We start from the raw sequence: 15830 nt of genomic DNA on the forward strand, positions 1-15830 counted from the left end.
CACCACAGACAATGCTACAAAGGAAAAATTACAATGAAATTACTCAAGAAAGTAAGACAGGTTCATAATAAAGGATTGATGGTAGAAGTGATGCAAACAAATTTCATAGTGCTGTCTTGCATTTTTGACCTATACAATTGTATTGGAACATAAATATCAGTGCAGTTATTATCCCTTGCATAAAATGAGGTGGGATGCTGAAGACCTCGTTCTACATGGGGAGATGAAGCAAAGAGGTGATCCATCTCGGGGGCTGCTGTCCCCTCAAACTATGGAACAGCACTCCTCTGAGCTGTCTGCCCCTCTCCCTGCTTTGTTATAAATTGAAATACCCTGATACAATTCTCTCCAAGTTCATTTTTACTCCAGTAAAAATAACATTAAAGTATGTTAAGACATGGCAGGGATAAGGAAGCAACAAAACAACAAAGATAGACCTGTCTTGATCCTTCAGATCTTCCAATAAACTGTGTTGCTGCAGTAATTAACATGCCCGGTTTCGAGCGGACCTGGACTCCACTCTTGCAGAGCCAGCTGAGACACAGGGGAAAGACTTGGCAAACCATCTCTGGGTTGAGTTTCAGGAAGTTGCCTCTGGGGATGTGGACAAGGCTATGCGAGCTGTGAGTACCTCCACTTGTGTACTGGACCCGTGTCCCTCCTGGCTGGTTGCCAACAGCAGTGAGGTGACACGAGGCTGGATCCAAGCGGTTGTTGTGGCATCTCTTCGGGAGGGGTACTTCCCCACCGAGCTTAAGGCAGCGGTGGTGAGACCCCTTCTGAAGAAACCGTCTTTGGATCCAGCTGTTCTTAATAACTACCATCCAGTCTCCAACCTTCCCTATGTGGGGAAGGTTGTTGAGAAAGTGGTGGCCCTCCAGCTTCAGCGTACCTTGGAGGAAGCAAACTATCTTGACCCCTTCCAGTCCGGCTTCAGACCAGGTTACAGCACAGAAACCGCTTTGGTCGCATTGACCGATGATCTCTGGAGAGCTAGGGATGGAGGCTTTGCGTCCATCCTGGTTCTCCTTGACCTCTCAGCGGCTTTCGATACCATCGACCATGGTATCCTTCTGCGACGACTGCGGGAGGTGGGAGTGGGCGGCACTGTCTTGCAGTGGTTCTCCTCCTACCTCTCGGACAGGTCGCAGTCGGTGTTGGTGGGTGGGCAGAGATCATCCCCGAGGCCCCTAACATATGGGGTGCCACAGGGGTCGGTCTTGTCCCCCCTCCTATTTAACATATACATGAAACCGCTGGGCGAGATCATCCGGAGGCACGGGATAAAGTATCACCAATATGCGGACGATACACAATTGTATCTGTCCGCCCCGTGCCAACTCAATGAAGCGGTGGACGTGATGAACCAGGGTCTGGAGGCTGTTAAAGACTGGATGAGAGCAAACAAACTGGTGCTCAACCCAGACAAGACCGAGTGGCTGTTGTGTTTTCCTCCCAATAATTTGACCACCGTACCATCAATCAGGCTGGGGGGACAAAACTTATACCCCTCAGATAGGGTCCGCAACTTGGGAGTCCTCCTGGATCCACAGCTGAGTTTTGATCACCATCTATCGGCTGTGACCAGGGGGGCATTTGCCCAGGTTCGCCTGGTGCGCCAGTTGCGGCCCTACCTGAATCGGGAGGCTCTCACGACAGTCACTCGAGCCCTTGTGATCTCTAAGCTGGAATACTGCAATGTGCTCTACATGGGGCTGCCCTTGAAGAGCACCCGGAGACTTCAGCTAGTACAGAACGCGGCCGCGCGAGTGATTGTGGGCGCATCTCGGTTCGCCCACATAACACCTATCCTCCGCGAGCTGCGCTGGCTGCCTGTGGATCTCCGGGTGCAATTCAAGGTCTTACTTACCACCCATAAAGCGCTCCATGGTAGTGGATCTGACTATCTGAGAGACCGCCTCCTGCCAATAATCTCCCTGCGTCCCATCAGATCGCATAGAGCGGGCCTCCTCCGTATTCCATCCGCCAGTCAGTGCCGACTGGCGACCACCCGGAGGAGAGCCTTCTCAGTTGCTGCTCCGACGCTATGGAACAATCTCCCCGTGGAGATTCGTACCCTGACCACAGTCCAGGCCTTCCGTACAGCCCTCAAGATCTGGCTAGCCCGTCAGGCCTGGGGATAAACTCTTCTGCCCCTCCCGAATGCTGAGTGAATGTTGTGTTTTAGTACTTTTTAGTTATTTCACGTTTTTTTTTCTGTATTTTGTCTTTCACTCCCCTTCCCTTATTATTGTAAGCCGCCCTGAGTCCCCTCAGGGAAAAGGGCGGCCTATAAATGCTAAATAAAATCTGTAAAATCTGTAAATCTGTAATTGAGAGAATACGTCCTACTGAAAAAAGAACATTCTCCCTCCCTCCCTCTCCCCTCTCTTTCCTAATCTAATCTATTTTTTTTATCAAATTTATAATTCCTAATTCCATAAAGACTCCAGGCAGCATTTAATTCAAACAGTAAGAAACAATATAACAAAGAAAGGAACAATTCATATCAAGAACAGATAAACTATTCAGATTAAAATCACACAAGAGTATAAACTAAAGCCTAGAGGAAAAAGCAAGTTTTTAAGGACCTTTCAAACATATGGTCTATTGGAATCTCTAGAGGGATGCTATTCCAGAGGGAGACACTGTTTCAGAAAAGGCTTGTTTCCTAGATCCCATGGGATGACATAGTTTCATTAATGGATTCAGAGAATTGGACCACTCTGTCCAATTCTACAGGACAGACATAAACTATTAAAGATAAGTCAGATGGTCAGGCCTTATGCCACGAAGGCCTTTATAAGTGGTAAGAATATACAGTATGTATGTATGTATGTATGTATGTATGTATGTATGTATATAAATATATATGTGTGTGTGTGTGTGCACGCACGCGCACACATATGTATGTACGTGAATATGTATATGTATGTATATATGCTGATATAGGCTTCCCCAGCAGTGCACAGCTGAGTCCTCATCCCAATAAACCCTTTTTATTTAATTTATGGTGAATTCCCCTCCAGCAAAGTCCTGGCCCACAGTCTTTCAAGATAGTTCACAATTACAAACCTTTATCAGGCTTGGAGTGTGGCCAGGTCAATATTTTTCAGACACCGCAATACTTGGCAAGAATAAACTAATTGTCTCCTGCAAACTCCACTCCCCTTTTGTTCCTCTTTTATTTCCTCTGGGAGGGGCCATTCACTGTCCACCTGTGGCTTTACTCCTGAGTCGACCCTTGTTCCTTAGCTGTTCCCTTCGTTTGGCAACTCTGCGCATGCGCACACTGGGAACAGGATCCAGCTATTCATCTGTCTCAGTGATGTCTGATTCTGAAGGCAGCTGATCACTGTCAGACGGCCCTGGCTCCCTCTCTACCTCCAACACAGAGCCCTCATCAGAGACTTCCCCAGACTCCAGGACTGGCCCGTGTTCCTCCCCAACCCCTCAGTGTCCGAATCTGGTGCAAGCTCTGTTGGCTGCTGGCGGACCACAATAAGTATATACAATTATATACTTCTACTGTTGCTAGACATGTTGCTAGAACAATAACAAATGCTCTAAGGATGATGATAGAGATGATGATGACAATGATGACAACGATAATGCTGATATTCGTTCAGTCCAACTCTTGCCATTCTGTGGGCCAGGTCTTTCCACATTGTGGCACGACAAAACCGCGCTCATCAAAATAGCGGTGATAAAATCGTGTTGCTAAAGCCGCGACATCATCACCGCGCGTCATCACCGCCGCAACAACAGCGCGGCAACAGAAGGGCGCTTTAAAACGGCGCCGTGGCAGAAAGCCAATTTCAATTAAGGTAAGGGTTAGGATTAGGTTTAGGGGTTTGTTTTAGGGTTAGGTTTAGGGTTAGGTTTAGGGTTAGATTTAGGGTTAGGTTTAGGGTTAGGTTTAGGGTTAGGTTTAGGTTTAGGGTTAGGTTTAGGGTTAGGTTTAGAGTTAGGTTTAGGTTTAGGGTACTGAGTGCTTGGGAATGCGCGGATTTGCCCTCCGCGATTATGTCATCGCGGTAGGGTTGAGTTTTTCCTTAGCACTTCGAATGGCGCAAATTAGTCTTCGCGCTTATGTCTCTGCGGATAAGGGCTTCGCGGATTTGTGGTGGAACCTTTCCACATCTTCCGATCTTGCACTACTCCTTTGAGTTTTTCTATGCTGTGGCTGGTGTCAGCTTTGATATGTGCAGCCATTGTGTTCTTTGATGGCCAGGTTTCCTTTTACTGCTAGGGTTGAAGAAGTTTTATTCCAAATTCCCACTAAGAATGGAGAAAACAATGGGTAGTGCCTTAGGAATTTTGGAAAAGGATACTAGTCAGAAATGTAATAAATAGGCTATTGTCTTAAAAGTGTTTTACTCTTTTGTAATACATTATAAAGAAGATTATTTTTGCACTTATGGCTTATGTTCAAGGCATGGAAACCAGAGGTGGGTTTCTACCGGTTCGGACAGGTTCAGCCGAATAGGTAATAACTCGGCCTGCCACGCCCCGAACCAGTTCTATTGTTGGCGGCGCCATCTTGATTTTTGGTTTTGCCCATGCGCAGAACAATCTTCATTGCAAAAAAAATATTTTTCCCTTTTCTAATGTTCTGCGCATGCACAACCTTTTTAGCTGCAAATGCACACGGATAGATTTGTTGCCCGCCGAACCAGCAGTAATGCTGGTATCAACCCACCCCTGATGGAAACTTCACTAAAGTAACAAAGAATATGGACACCATTTTACACGGACAGTAAATCAACAAGTGTTGGGTCCTAGTGTCAGGCCTGGAAGCCATCTTTTACATTGAGCCTTCAGGCCTGCCACATTTTCTGCTGTGGTAAAACAGGAGGGGGGATTATATGGAGTATGAGAGATATATCGTCTAAATAACATTCCTTTCTCAGAGAGTCAAGGACATCTTGCCCTGTACCTGCAATGACGTGACTGGGAGGCATCTCCAGTTGAGATGGTGCCTGATTGGACCATGTGATGGACATGTGGGTGTTGGGCAGGGACTTGAACTTTCACTTGGGTGGGGAAAAACCTGGAAGCTTTCAGATTCAGGTGTTCCCAGATGTGCCAATATGACATTTCTAATAAAATGCAACTTTGAGGAAACTCAAGCCTCGGAGTTTTCTTTAGTTGGGGGTGTTACTTGTAACCCTGACACATAGGAGGTTGGTCCCTATAGAACAATATCTCAGGACTGTAAACAGTATTTATCTGTAATATAACTTGCCACCAGACTTGAAATGCTGGGCTTAGGCAACTTAGAACTACGCCGCTTTCTGTCTGACCTAAGCGTAGTACATAAAATTATCTACTACAATGTCCTACCTGTCAATGACTACTTCAGCTTCAGCCACAACAAAACACAAGCACACAATAGATACAAACTTAAGGTAAACTGTACCAAACTTGATTACAGAAAATACGACTTCAGCAAGAGAGTGGTCAGTGCCTGGAATGTGTTACCTGATTCAGTAGTTTCTTCTGCAACCCCCCACAACTTTAAACTTAGACTATCTACTGTTGACCTCACCCCATTCCTAAGAGGTCTGTAAGGGGCATGCATAAGCGCACCAATGTGCCTACCGTCCCTGTCCTAACAATCCCATTTATTCGTATCCATTTCGTGTATTCATAATCTTGTATGTACTTATATCTATTATCTTATAAATGCTTGACAAAACAATCAATCAAACAAACAAACAAATAAAATAAAATCACCAGAGCACTGAATTATGTATCCACTAATGCTCCATTCTTGAGCCTTCTAAATATTGCAATATATGCAATATATTATTCAGCCAACTTCTGGGCATGTCATTGTTAGAAACAATATGAGGGAAGTGACCTTGATAGGCATTTGGTTTAAACAGCAAGGAAACCTTTATTTCTCAAGCATGAGCTATGTGTCATCTAAAAGTTTTGGATAATAAAAGAAAGCAGCATAACACAGATGTTGGTTTACCTTAGCAGGAATGACTCATCCTTTTCCCACAATTTTGGAGGGGTGCACTCTAATGCAAAACAGGCATCTGCTTTGACAGAAGGATACAAAACTAAGAGAAACGACGAAATTTGTATTGGCAGCTACCATTGTGTTGTAGTTATGAATAATACAATATAACTTGAAAGGACACCAAGAAATCAAAATAGATTATGGGTGCTGGAGACCTGGGGGAGGGGGGGAGCAGGGAGTGGGGGAGGAAGCGAAGAAACAAAAACCTAGTATTTTTTAACAAATCTGGTTTTTCTCTATTTTATGAAGCCTCTGGGTAATAATTGCTATAGCTACATTTTCCCTGCATTATTCTTTATACTATTGATTTTATTTAATGTGTAATTAGATTTCATTTGTTCACTGTGAACACACTTTGTTTGCCTCTTGCCCAAGTTAGCCTCCTATAGTTAACTCTTTCGTTTAGCTCAAGAGTGCAGGGTTTTTTGTTTTTTTTTAGACAGTGGCCAAAAGTAAAAGAAACACATTGAAAATATTTTAGTATTTAATATTTTATTCTTTAAGCAACCCAATGCTTAATTCTGTTGTAACATATAGGAGAAAAGCATTTGACATTCTAAGCAAAGCAGCTAGAAACATCTTTTAAAAAACAAGGACACTGTGTGTGGCCTTAATAAAAGCTTTGATTTAAAGTTTGGATTATCCCCCATAATTTCTGTGCAGAAGTAAAGAAATCACAATTTTGATTTTACAGTAAGCATAAGTAGCAATAATAATTGCAAAAGACTTATATTCAGGGGTAGGCTGCGGGGTGGGTGGGTTCATATGGGTTCGGGAGATCCTCTAGCTAATGATCTGCCCAGTTTGGGGAGCCTGCAAATCCCACACCTGACTGCCCCCCCCCCCCCCAGGTAAGTGCAGGGCCCATGCAAAAGTCTCCAGGAGGACGAAAAACGGCCCTCCCGGAAGTTCTGGAAGTCCAGAAATGGGGCTGTTTCCAGCCTCTGGAGGGCCTCTGGAGACGGGGGAGGCCGTTTTCACCCTCCCAGAGGCTCAATGAAAGCCTCCAGAGCCCAGGGAGGGTGAAAACATGCTCCCCACCATGATGCAGGAGGCCGACTAGGCCACGCCCATCCAGCAACAGGGCAGAGAACCCATTGCTAAAATTTTTGAAGGCCACCCCTGCTTATATACTGCTCCATAGTGCTTTACACCACTCTTTAAGCAGTACCCCACACATCTGTACTCAGGGGAATTGAATGCTTTCTTGGTGCAAAAACAAACCTTCCAATCTGATGTTTGGAGTAAATAAAATGTAAGATACTTTGTGGAAGTTAGTAAGTAAACATGACAATATGTCCAATGTATTCAATGTATTAAAAAGAATAAATACTTTTACTGAAGCCTTCCTCTTTCTAAAGAAACAGTATATTTGATAAGCTGAAACAAATATTCTACCCTCTAGATAAATTTGGAAAAACCTGAGCCATTCTGAAGAACTGAATAGAATCAACAAACTGAGTATGCCTGAATATGTCCACATCACATTAGATTGATTTTCTGAATCAGTGTGAACATTTGAATCAAATTAGATTTGATTTCTATACCTCTGAAAGGAATATATAATTCACTGTAGCCAACAAGTTTCATGGTTTTTTTTCCCCATAAGCCTTACTGTGTGGGTGTATTTCATCTATTTAACATTTGAAAGCTTAATATATTTTGTTAAAATAAAAACCTGGTTTCAATTCTTGAATTCCTTAATTAGTTCAACCAAACTGTATATACCTAAAAGCAAACATATTGGGCATATTTTTTGTTATTTTAAAAGTGGATGTAGCCACACAAGGATGGGTGGGTTGAGATAGCAAATAATCCAAGGATTGCATATATCCTGGGGAGCTAGATTTATTTCAGCCTGCCTCATATATACATATAAAATCCTTTGTTAATTTATTGGATTTCATTTAATCCTTGCATCAATGTTTCTCAGTGTTTACAATAAAAAGGCAGGGTGAGAAGTCCAAATGAAACTCTGAATATTAGAAATGAATGAAAACAAATACAAAATAAAAGTCTCTCAACTGAGAAATGTATTTCAAGGTGGAGAAAAACATCAACCACCTCAGTTCTTCAGAGCGCGCCTTCCAAGATCTGGAACAAATGCAAAAAAAAAAGGGTGGCTCAGTGGTTAAGACGCTGAGCTTGTCGATCAAAAAGTTCGGCAGTTTGGTGGTTTGGATCCCTAACGCCACGTAATGGAGTGAGCTCCCCTTACTTGTCCCAGCTTCTGCCAACCTAACAGTTCCAAAGCATGTAAAAATGCAAGTAGGAAAAATAGGAACCATCTTTGGTGGGAAGGTAACAGCATTCCGTGCTCCTTTGGCATTTAGTCATGCTGGGCACATGACAGGGAGATGACTTCAGGCAGTGCTGGCTCTTCGGCTTTGAAATGGAGATGAGCACCGCCCCCTAAAGCTGGAAACAACTAGCACAGGAATCTTCATCTTTACCAAGCCTGGAGGTTATAATATTAATTATTGTCTTTCAAGGAAAGCGCAACTGCAAAGGTTCTCAGTTCTTCTAGCCTGTATTCTGAATGGTAGAAATGTTTTCCTTGCAGAATACCGCTTCGAGGTGGCGCAGTGGTTAAATGCAGCACTGCAGGCTACTTCAGCTGACTGCAGTTCTGCAGTTCGGCTGTTCAAATCTCACCGGCTCAGGTTTGACTCAGCCTTCCATCCTTCCGAGGTGGGTAAAATGAGGACCCGGATTGTTGTTGGGGGCAATATGCTGACTCTGTAAACCGCTTAGAGAAGGCTGAAAGCCCTATGAAGCGGTATATAAGTCTAACTGCTATTGCTATTGCTATTGCTATTCTGTGCTATTAAGCATTCACCATCCATTCTGGACCAACCATATAGAAGATGACGCTCAATTTATTGGCCAGATTTTGAGATGCCATTAAAAAAAACACAATCTAACAATTATCACCTCAGTTTTTGGACAAGAAGAGGCTCTTCTGGACTGTCAGCCTCAGGCAACAAACTTTCCTGAGTCATCTTTTTCTTAAAATAACTTGTTTTTTTTCCTATTTGAGCTGACAGCTTCAGAAAAATATTTGGAGGTATAAGAGGGGAGGAGGGTTAGATCCCCCCTCATTTAATTTCACAACAATCTTTGATTCTCCATTGTTCACTCACCCACCCCCATTTAAAAAAAAATACAACAAACCACAGCTGAAATTAGACAAACTTTTTTCTTACTTTTTCCATGAAAGACAGAAATTGCTTTCTTCTGAAGGGGAGGCTTTTTCAAAGAAAAATAAAATTTTGTGAATTGCTTATAGGAGGGCATAGAACTCTTGCACACTTTTAATTACAGAGGTGTGTGGATGTCCTGTCTTTCACTGTTTAGAGTTCTGCAGGTTTTCCTGCCATCCTTTCTGTCCATGAAAGAAAGACACCATGAGGAAGTTGATCTCATAGGTCTTTTTTAGAGCTCATATCTTGAGCAATCAAGGAGAGATGTCTGATAGAAAACATAGCAATGTATCTTTAATACATAAGAACCTCATTGATTGATTCACTCATCACATTTCTACACTGTCCATTTCACCTAAGTGACTATAGGGAGTTTACAATAAAAAGATAATAGGTAAAGGTTCTCCTCGCACACATGTGTGAGTCGTTCTAGCACACATATTCACTGACTTGAAGGGCAGTGCTCATCTCTGTTTCAAAGCCAAAGAGCCAGTGCCATCCAAAGACGTCTCCGTGGTCATGTGGCCAGCATGACTAAATGCCAAGGGTGCACAGAACACTGTTATCTTCCCAACAAAGGTGGTCCCTATTTTTCTACTTGCATTTATACATGCTTTCAAACTGCTAGGTTGGCAGAAACTGGGACAAGTAATGGGAGCTCACTCCATTACGTGGCATTAGGGGTTTGAACTGCTGAACTGCTGAACTGCTGAACTGCTGAGCTTTCTGACTGACAACTCATCATTTAGCCACCGCATCCCTTTTACCTTTAAAAAGATAATATAAAAGCATAAATAAGAATAGTTATAAACAGCATTTAAAAAGTTGAAGTTAAGATATTAAAGAATTAAAAAGTTAAAAAGGCAGAGAGAACATCACAACATCAACTGTCCTCAAGGTTACATATTATGCTTTGACCCTTATGCCAATTGGCAGAACCATCTCTTAACATTCTTTCTGAAGGCTTGGAGAATGGGGGCACATCACATCTCTGGGAGTAAGGTGTTCCAAAGGGCAGGGGCAATGGCAGAGAAGGTCTTTCCTTGCATCCCATTAGTCCCACTGATTGGAACAGGTTGATCTCATAGGTCTTTTTTAGAGCTCATATCTTGAGCAATCAAGGAGAGATGTCTGATAGAAAACATAACAATTTATCTTTAATACATAAGAACCTCATTGATTGGATCACCCACTGGAGAAAGTGGGTGAACCAACACAGAACTGAACCTCCACTCCCAACTCTGATATCATGGTTGATGTATCGAAGTATTTCAGTATGGCCCTGAAGAGGAATCTTGGAGTCTAAATAATGAATGAAAGACTTTCTTGGGACAAGCAAATCTTCAGTTTCCTGGAGCTTTCGTGTCCTCAAGCAAACCATGCACCTGCTTGTTTGGAGAAAAGGCATTATGAAATCTCCCAAGGTCCAGTTGCCATGTTTCCATAAAGCCATGAACTATTCAGAGAGTTACAACAAAACTGTGGATAACGTTGCACTGGATTTTTTCTTCAGTATCCTGACTTTCTTCTTTCCTTCTGAAAGAGGCAACGTTTTAAACCAATGTCTCGGGAAACTTTCTGTGGTGTTTCCTTAGATGTTCTGAGGTTTCTTTTATCATGCCAGTGCAGGCAAAGCATGGGTATCTGTTGCTTTACTTGTTTTCTTTAAAGCAATGAAAAACAGCATTGTGCTATAAAGTCCACCTTTTTGTATGTATGTGTTATATTATGGTGCATATGCGCCAAATGAGACTTGCATTGTGGTGGAATAATGTTGCTTTTAAGAGAATGAGCAGTTAGGCCCACCCAACATCCGGCAAAGGGTCAACATCTTCAAGATGATAGGTACAGCATTACTGCAACCTACTCCTTTTCTGCACATAGGACATAAAATAAAGCTGAAGACGTCTCCGTGGTCATATGGCTGGCATGACTAAATGGCGAAGGTGCATGGGATGCTGTTACCTTCCCAACAAAGGCGGTTCCTATTTTTCTTCTTGTATTTTTAAGTGCTTTCAAAATGCTAGGTTGGCAGAACTGGGACAAGTAATAGGAGCTCACTCCGTTACACAGCACTAGGGATTCAAACCACTGAACTGCCAACCTTTCTAATTGACAAGCTCAGCATCTTAGCCACTGAGCTGCCACCTCCCTTCTGTCTATTAAGTGTGAGCAAATAAAGAAATGGATTTGAGTGGATTTCACAGTGTCATCTCTGGGATTGGCCCATAAATGGAGATTGAATTGTGCTGGATTTCCTCCTTAAGTTTTTTTAAAGCTATCATTAATAGGAGGTCTTCCATTTCCAAATTAATCAAGAAGGTTCTCCTTCCATTGCTAAAAGGAGGAGGAGGTTGGCAGAAGCTGGGACAAGTAACGGGACAAGTAGGTACCGAGGAGAGGAACAGCTAAAACTATATGTAAAGGACAGGGTTTGATTATGACACTATCACACAAAGCATTTATTTAAAAATAATAATTCTATCAGGATCTCTTATGTTTCAAACACAAAGTAAACTATTAGAAAGTGGAGAACCTAGCCTCTAATCAATTATTTAAATAGCCTAAAAATAACAACATCGGTTTAGGTATGGAACAATTCAAAGCTAACTTTGATTTGGGAAAAACTCTTTTATTCCTATTCATACTCAACTACTGTGTGTAGTCTCATAGTTACATTGGAATAGCATGGCTTTATTTTATGTCCCATGTGCTGAAAAGGAGTAGGTTGCAGTAATGCTGTACCTATCATCTTGAAGAAGTTGACCCTTTGCCGGATGTTGGGTGGGCCTAACTGCTCATTCTCTTAAAAGCAACATTATTCTACCACAATGCAAGTCTCATTTGGCGCATATGCACCATAATATAACACACACATACGAAAAGGTGGACTTTATAGCACAATGCTGTTTTTCATTGACTCTTCAGCTTTGAAATGAGATAAGCACTACCCCCTAGAGTTGGGAACGACTAGCACATATGCGCAAGGGGAATCTTTACCTCCTGGGTAACCCCCTTGGTTTCTCTATATGACAAAGATTGGCTAGTCTACAGTGATGACAGATGAAAGCATTAACAAATGTTCTTGGATCAAGAGTTATGATTGCCTAAGGCTTCCAAAACCTACTTGTGGATTTCAACATGTCTTATGGGCTCTTATGATAATCCTTCCCCCCCACCAAGTATTATTGTTGTACAACATTAAATCAGTCAGATTCATGAGCAACAAGAGGTCAATGACTGATTGAAATTCATAAGGTCAAAAAGGGAAACTAAAAATCAATTTATAAGGTATGTAGATTTAGATTCAAACTATATCTACAAGCAATAAAATTTTCACATCCATAAATGTAAGAAATCAGTTATTAAAGTTAGATAGGGATGGGGGGGGGAAGACTTATTAAGTTTGACGCACATGTAAGGCAGCTAACACATAATTTTAGCAGACATTACTGAAATCCTGTGTGTAATATAAGAGATGATGGGCTAAAATGCTAAATGGTTTAGCACTAAATTATTAAGTGATGCATCCCTAAGGCATTAAAGGATATGAAATGCAGAGCAGGTGTGTCTTCTTACAAGATCTTGATCACTAGTTTAAGTGCACACTGATAACAAATGCACTTTGGAGACAAAATAGCATTAGTAATATTTTTGCTGCATGATAGCTGGATGTCATAATGACTAAAAGCTTTTTCCTTGACAATGAAATATACTCTTATTTCTTAAGGAAGCCTTTTAAAACTTGGCTCCCAATGGACTCTAAGCATAGAAATAAATACAACAGATAGAGATCATATGTGCATACACATATAATCACAGTTTAGATTAGAAATTGTGTAACAGTATACATGGCTCATGAGAACATTTTCTGCACTCAAAGTAAAATAAAGCATTATTAGCATGAAATGTTAATTTAATATAATGGAAGTCTTGATGGGAAAGTATAAAGTACAAACAAGGACCTAATGCAACAACCACTATGTCATTGTTCATGGACAACGACATCTGAGGAAGTATTACAGGTAGTTTTATTTACTGACCACTCATTCAGTTACTGTTCAAAATTATGACACTACAAAGTAATTTTATGGGCAACTTATGACTATTTATAACCTTTGCAGTATCCTTCAGTCATGTTTGCCATTACAGCAAATACAAATTGTTCTGTGCGTGATCTGTGTCCCTTCCCCTTTTGAAAGTAAAGTGAAGAGGAAGGGTTTTCAAAGGAGTAAGTTGTTTGCTCTTCTATACATTAAAGCATGCCTCAAAGTTTTCCAATAAAAAAATCATGATAAATTGGAAAACGTTTTGGAAGTCTCTAAATCTTCAGTCTTTTTTAGACATCTAATAAAATAAGATGTCTAACATGTTGGCAATTTGTAAAAACGACGGAAAAAATAGCAATAATACTTAGACTTATATAGCAATAGCAATATCAGTTAGACTTATATACCGCTTCAAAGTGCTTTTACAGCCCTCTCTAAGCAGTTTACAGAGTCAGCCTATTGCCCTCAACAATCTGGGTCCTCATTTTACTCACCTTGGAAGGATGGAAGGCTGAGTTAACCTTGAGCCGGTGAGATTTGAACTGCCAAACTGCAGCTAGCAGTCAGCTGAAGTAGCCTGCTGTACTGCACGCTAACCTCTGCGCCATCTCAGCTCAAAAGGTTAGAATAAGAATCCCAACTTAATAAATCAGTAGTCTTGTGTTTACAAGCCAGTTTGATATAATGGTTAAGGCATCAGGCTAGAAACCAGGGGGCCTTGAGTTCTAGTCCCGCCTTATGGACAAAAACAGCTGGATTACTTTGGGCCAGTCCAGTGATGGTATTCTATTTTCTTTACTACCAGTTCGGTAGCAGGAGCACATGTCTGTGCGTGCGCAGAATCTTCTGTGCATGCAAGAGAAGGTTCTTGATGATGTCAGGATGAGTGGGTGGAGCCTCGTGCCTCCACCACTACTGGTTCACCAAAACCAGTGCGAACCAGCAGCATACCACCTCTGGGCCAGTCCCTCTCTCTCAGCCCTAGGAAGAAAAAGGCAAGGGAAAATCACTTTTGAAAAACTTTGCCAAAAAAATTGAAGGGACTCATCTGGACACCCACCAGGAATGGCACAGAGGTAAACCTCCTTGTGTTTTAAATAGTATCAAATATGATTTGGAAGATCTTCAGATGAGATTAATGCACCAAAATACACTTTTTTTCCACTTTACAAGTATTAGATTCAAGACTAGGATGATGGGTTGTGCTTCATTTGCAGGGCATACAGACACCCTTACCTGATAAAGGAAGATTATCTGATAAATTTTTAAAGCTCATTTACTGCACAAGATAAACATGAAATTTTGTTAGCATCATTTTTTAAAGTTTTCTTCTCAAGTTAGCAAGATGGATATGTATATAATTTTATAAAAATATATTGCTCAAAATGATTGAGAAATAGATGGGCCATTTTTGCATGAATCTCAAGTAATAGGAAACTAATAAAATATAACATACAATTAACATGAAGAAATCTAGACACTGCAATGGAACAACACATTGAAGCCAACTGTATCTATTAAAATAAAATTAAAAATCTATTAATGCCATAAACCAACTTAAAACTTCTCTTTCCATTCCAAATTACAAACCATGAAAGCTTCCCAGTGCTCATTTGAATGATAAAAATGAAGAAATACATTAGTGCAGGTTAAGATCAGTGTAGCATCTGGCTAGAGAAGCTCTAGAGAATTATAAAATTTCATGCTTTCATAATAAAAGGATGAAAGATTTGGTGGAAGACTTGGGGAAGTTAAAATAAATGAACATGAAGGAGCCGTAGCAGCTTGACATGACAGAATCCAAGGATAGAAAGACCAAAGGCATAGTTTGGAAGGAAAAAAAAAGGATTAAGAGGCCCAAATTAAATGCCACATTAATATGACTTGTACATTAATAGAAATTCACAGAAGGTAAATGAATTCTGCTTGGGAGTTGCAGAAAAATATTTTTAGAGCTTATTATTTTTGTCTCCCCAGCTGTTGCAAATGCAAAGGTAAAAACAAGAGGCACTTTTAAGCATGTCATGGAGTTTTAGTCACCCACATAATAAATAACTCTTCTGTATCCCAACTTCTACGATCAATTCCAAAGAAATTGTTCCTAAATTATACTTGAACATGGATACATAGTGAGCTTCCAATGAGCTGAATTAAAAGAGACATTTAAAATATAGGAAATGGAAAATTGGTGTAAATGTGTTAAACCATTGCTTTCTCTTCACTGATGATGTAAAACTATTCAACACCACCAACAATGCTGCTACCCTACAAAAAGTCCTTGACTATGTGTTAGAATGGTCAAATGATTGGAACTCCAAATCTCAACCAACTAATGCTCTGTCTTACACATTGGCAAAAAAATAATAATATCAGAACACAAAATACAAGTTGGGCGGATATGACCTCGTAGACGACCCCTTTGTCAAGGACCTTGGAGTACTCATCTCAAATGATCTAAGTACCAGAGCTCACTGTATCAGCATTGCCGAAAAGGCATCAAGAGTTGCGTAGCTTCTTCTCCTGTAATATTGTAGGTAATATGCC

This window comes from Thamnophis elegans, chromosome 5 (genome assembly GCF_009769535.1).
Source record: "Thamnophis elegans isolate rThaEle1 chromosome 5, rThaEle1.pri, whole genome shotgun sequence".
Taxonomy (NCBI): Eukaryota; Metazoa; Chordata; class Lepidosauria; order Squamata; family Colubridae; genus Thamnophis; species Thamnophis elegans.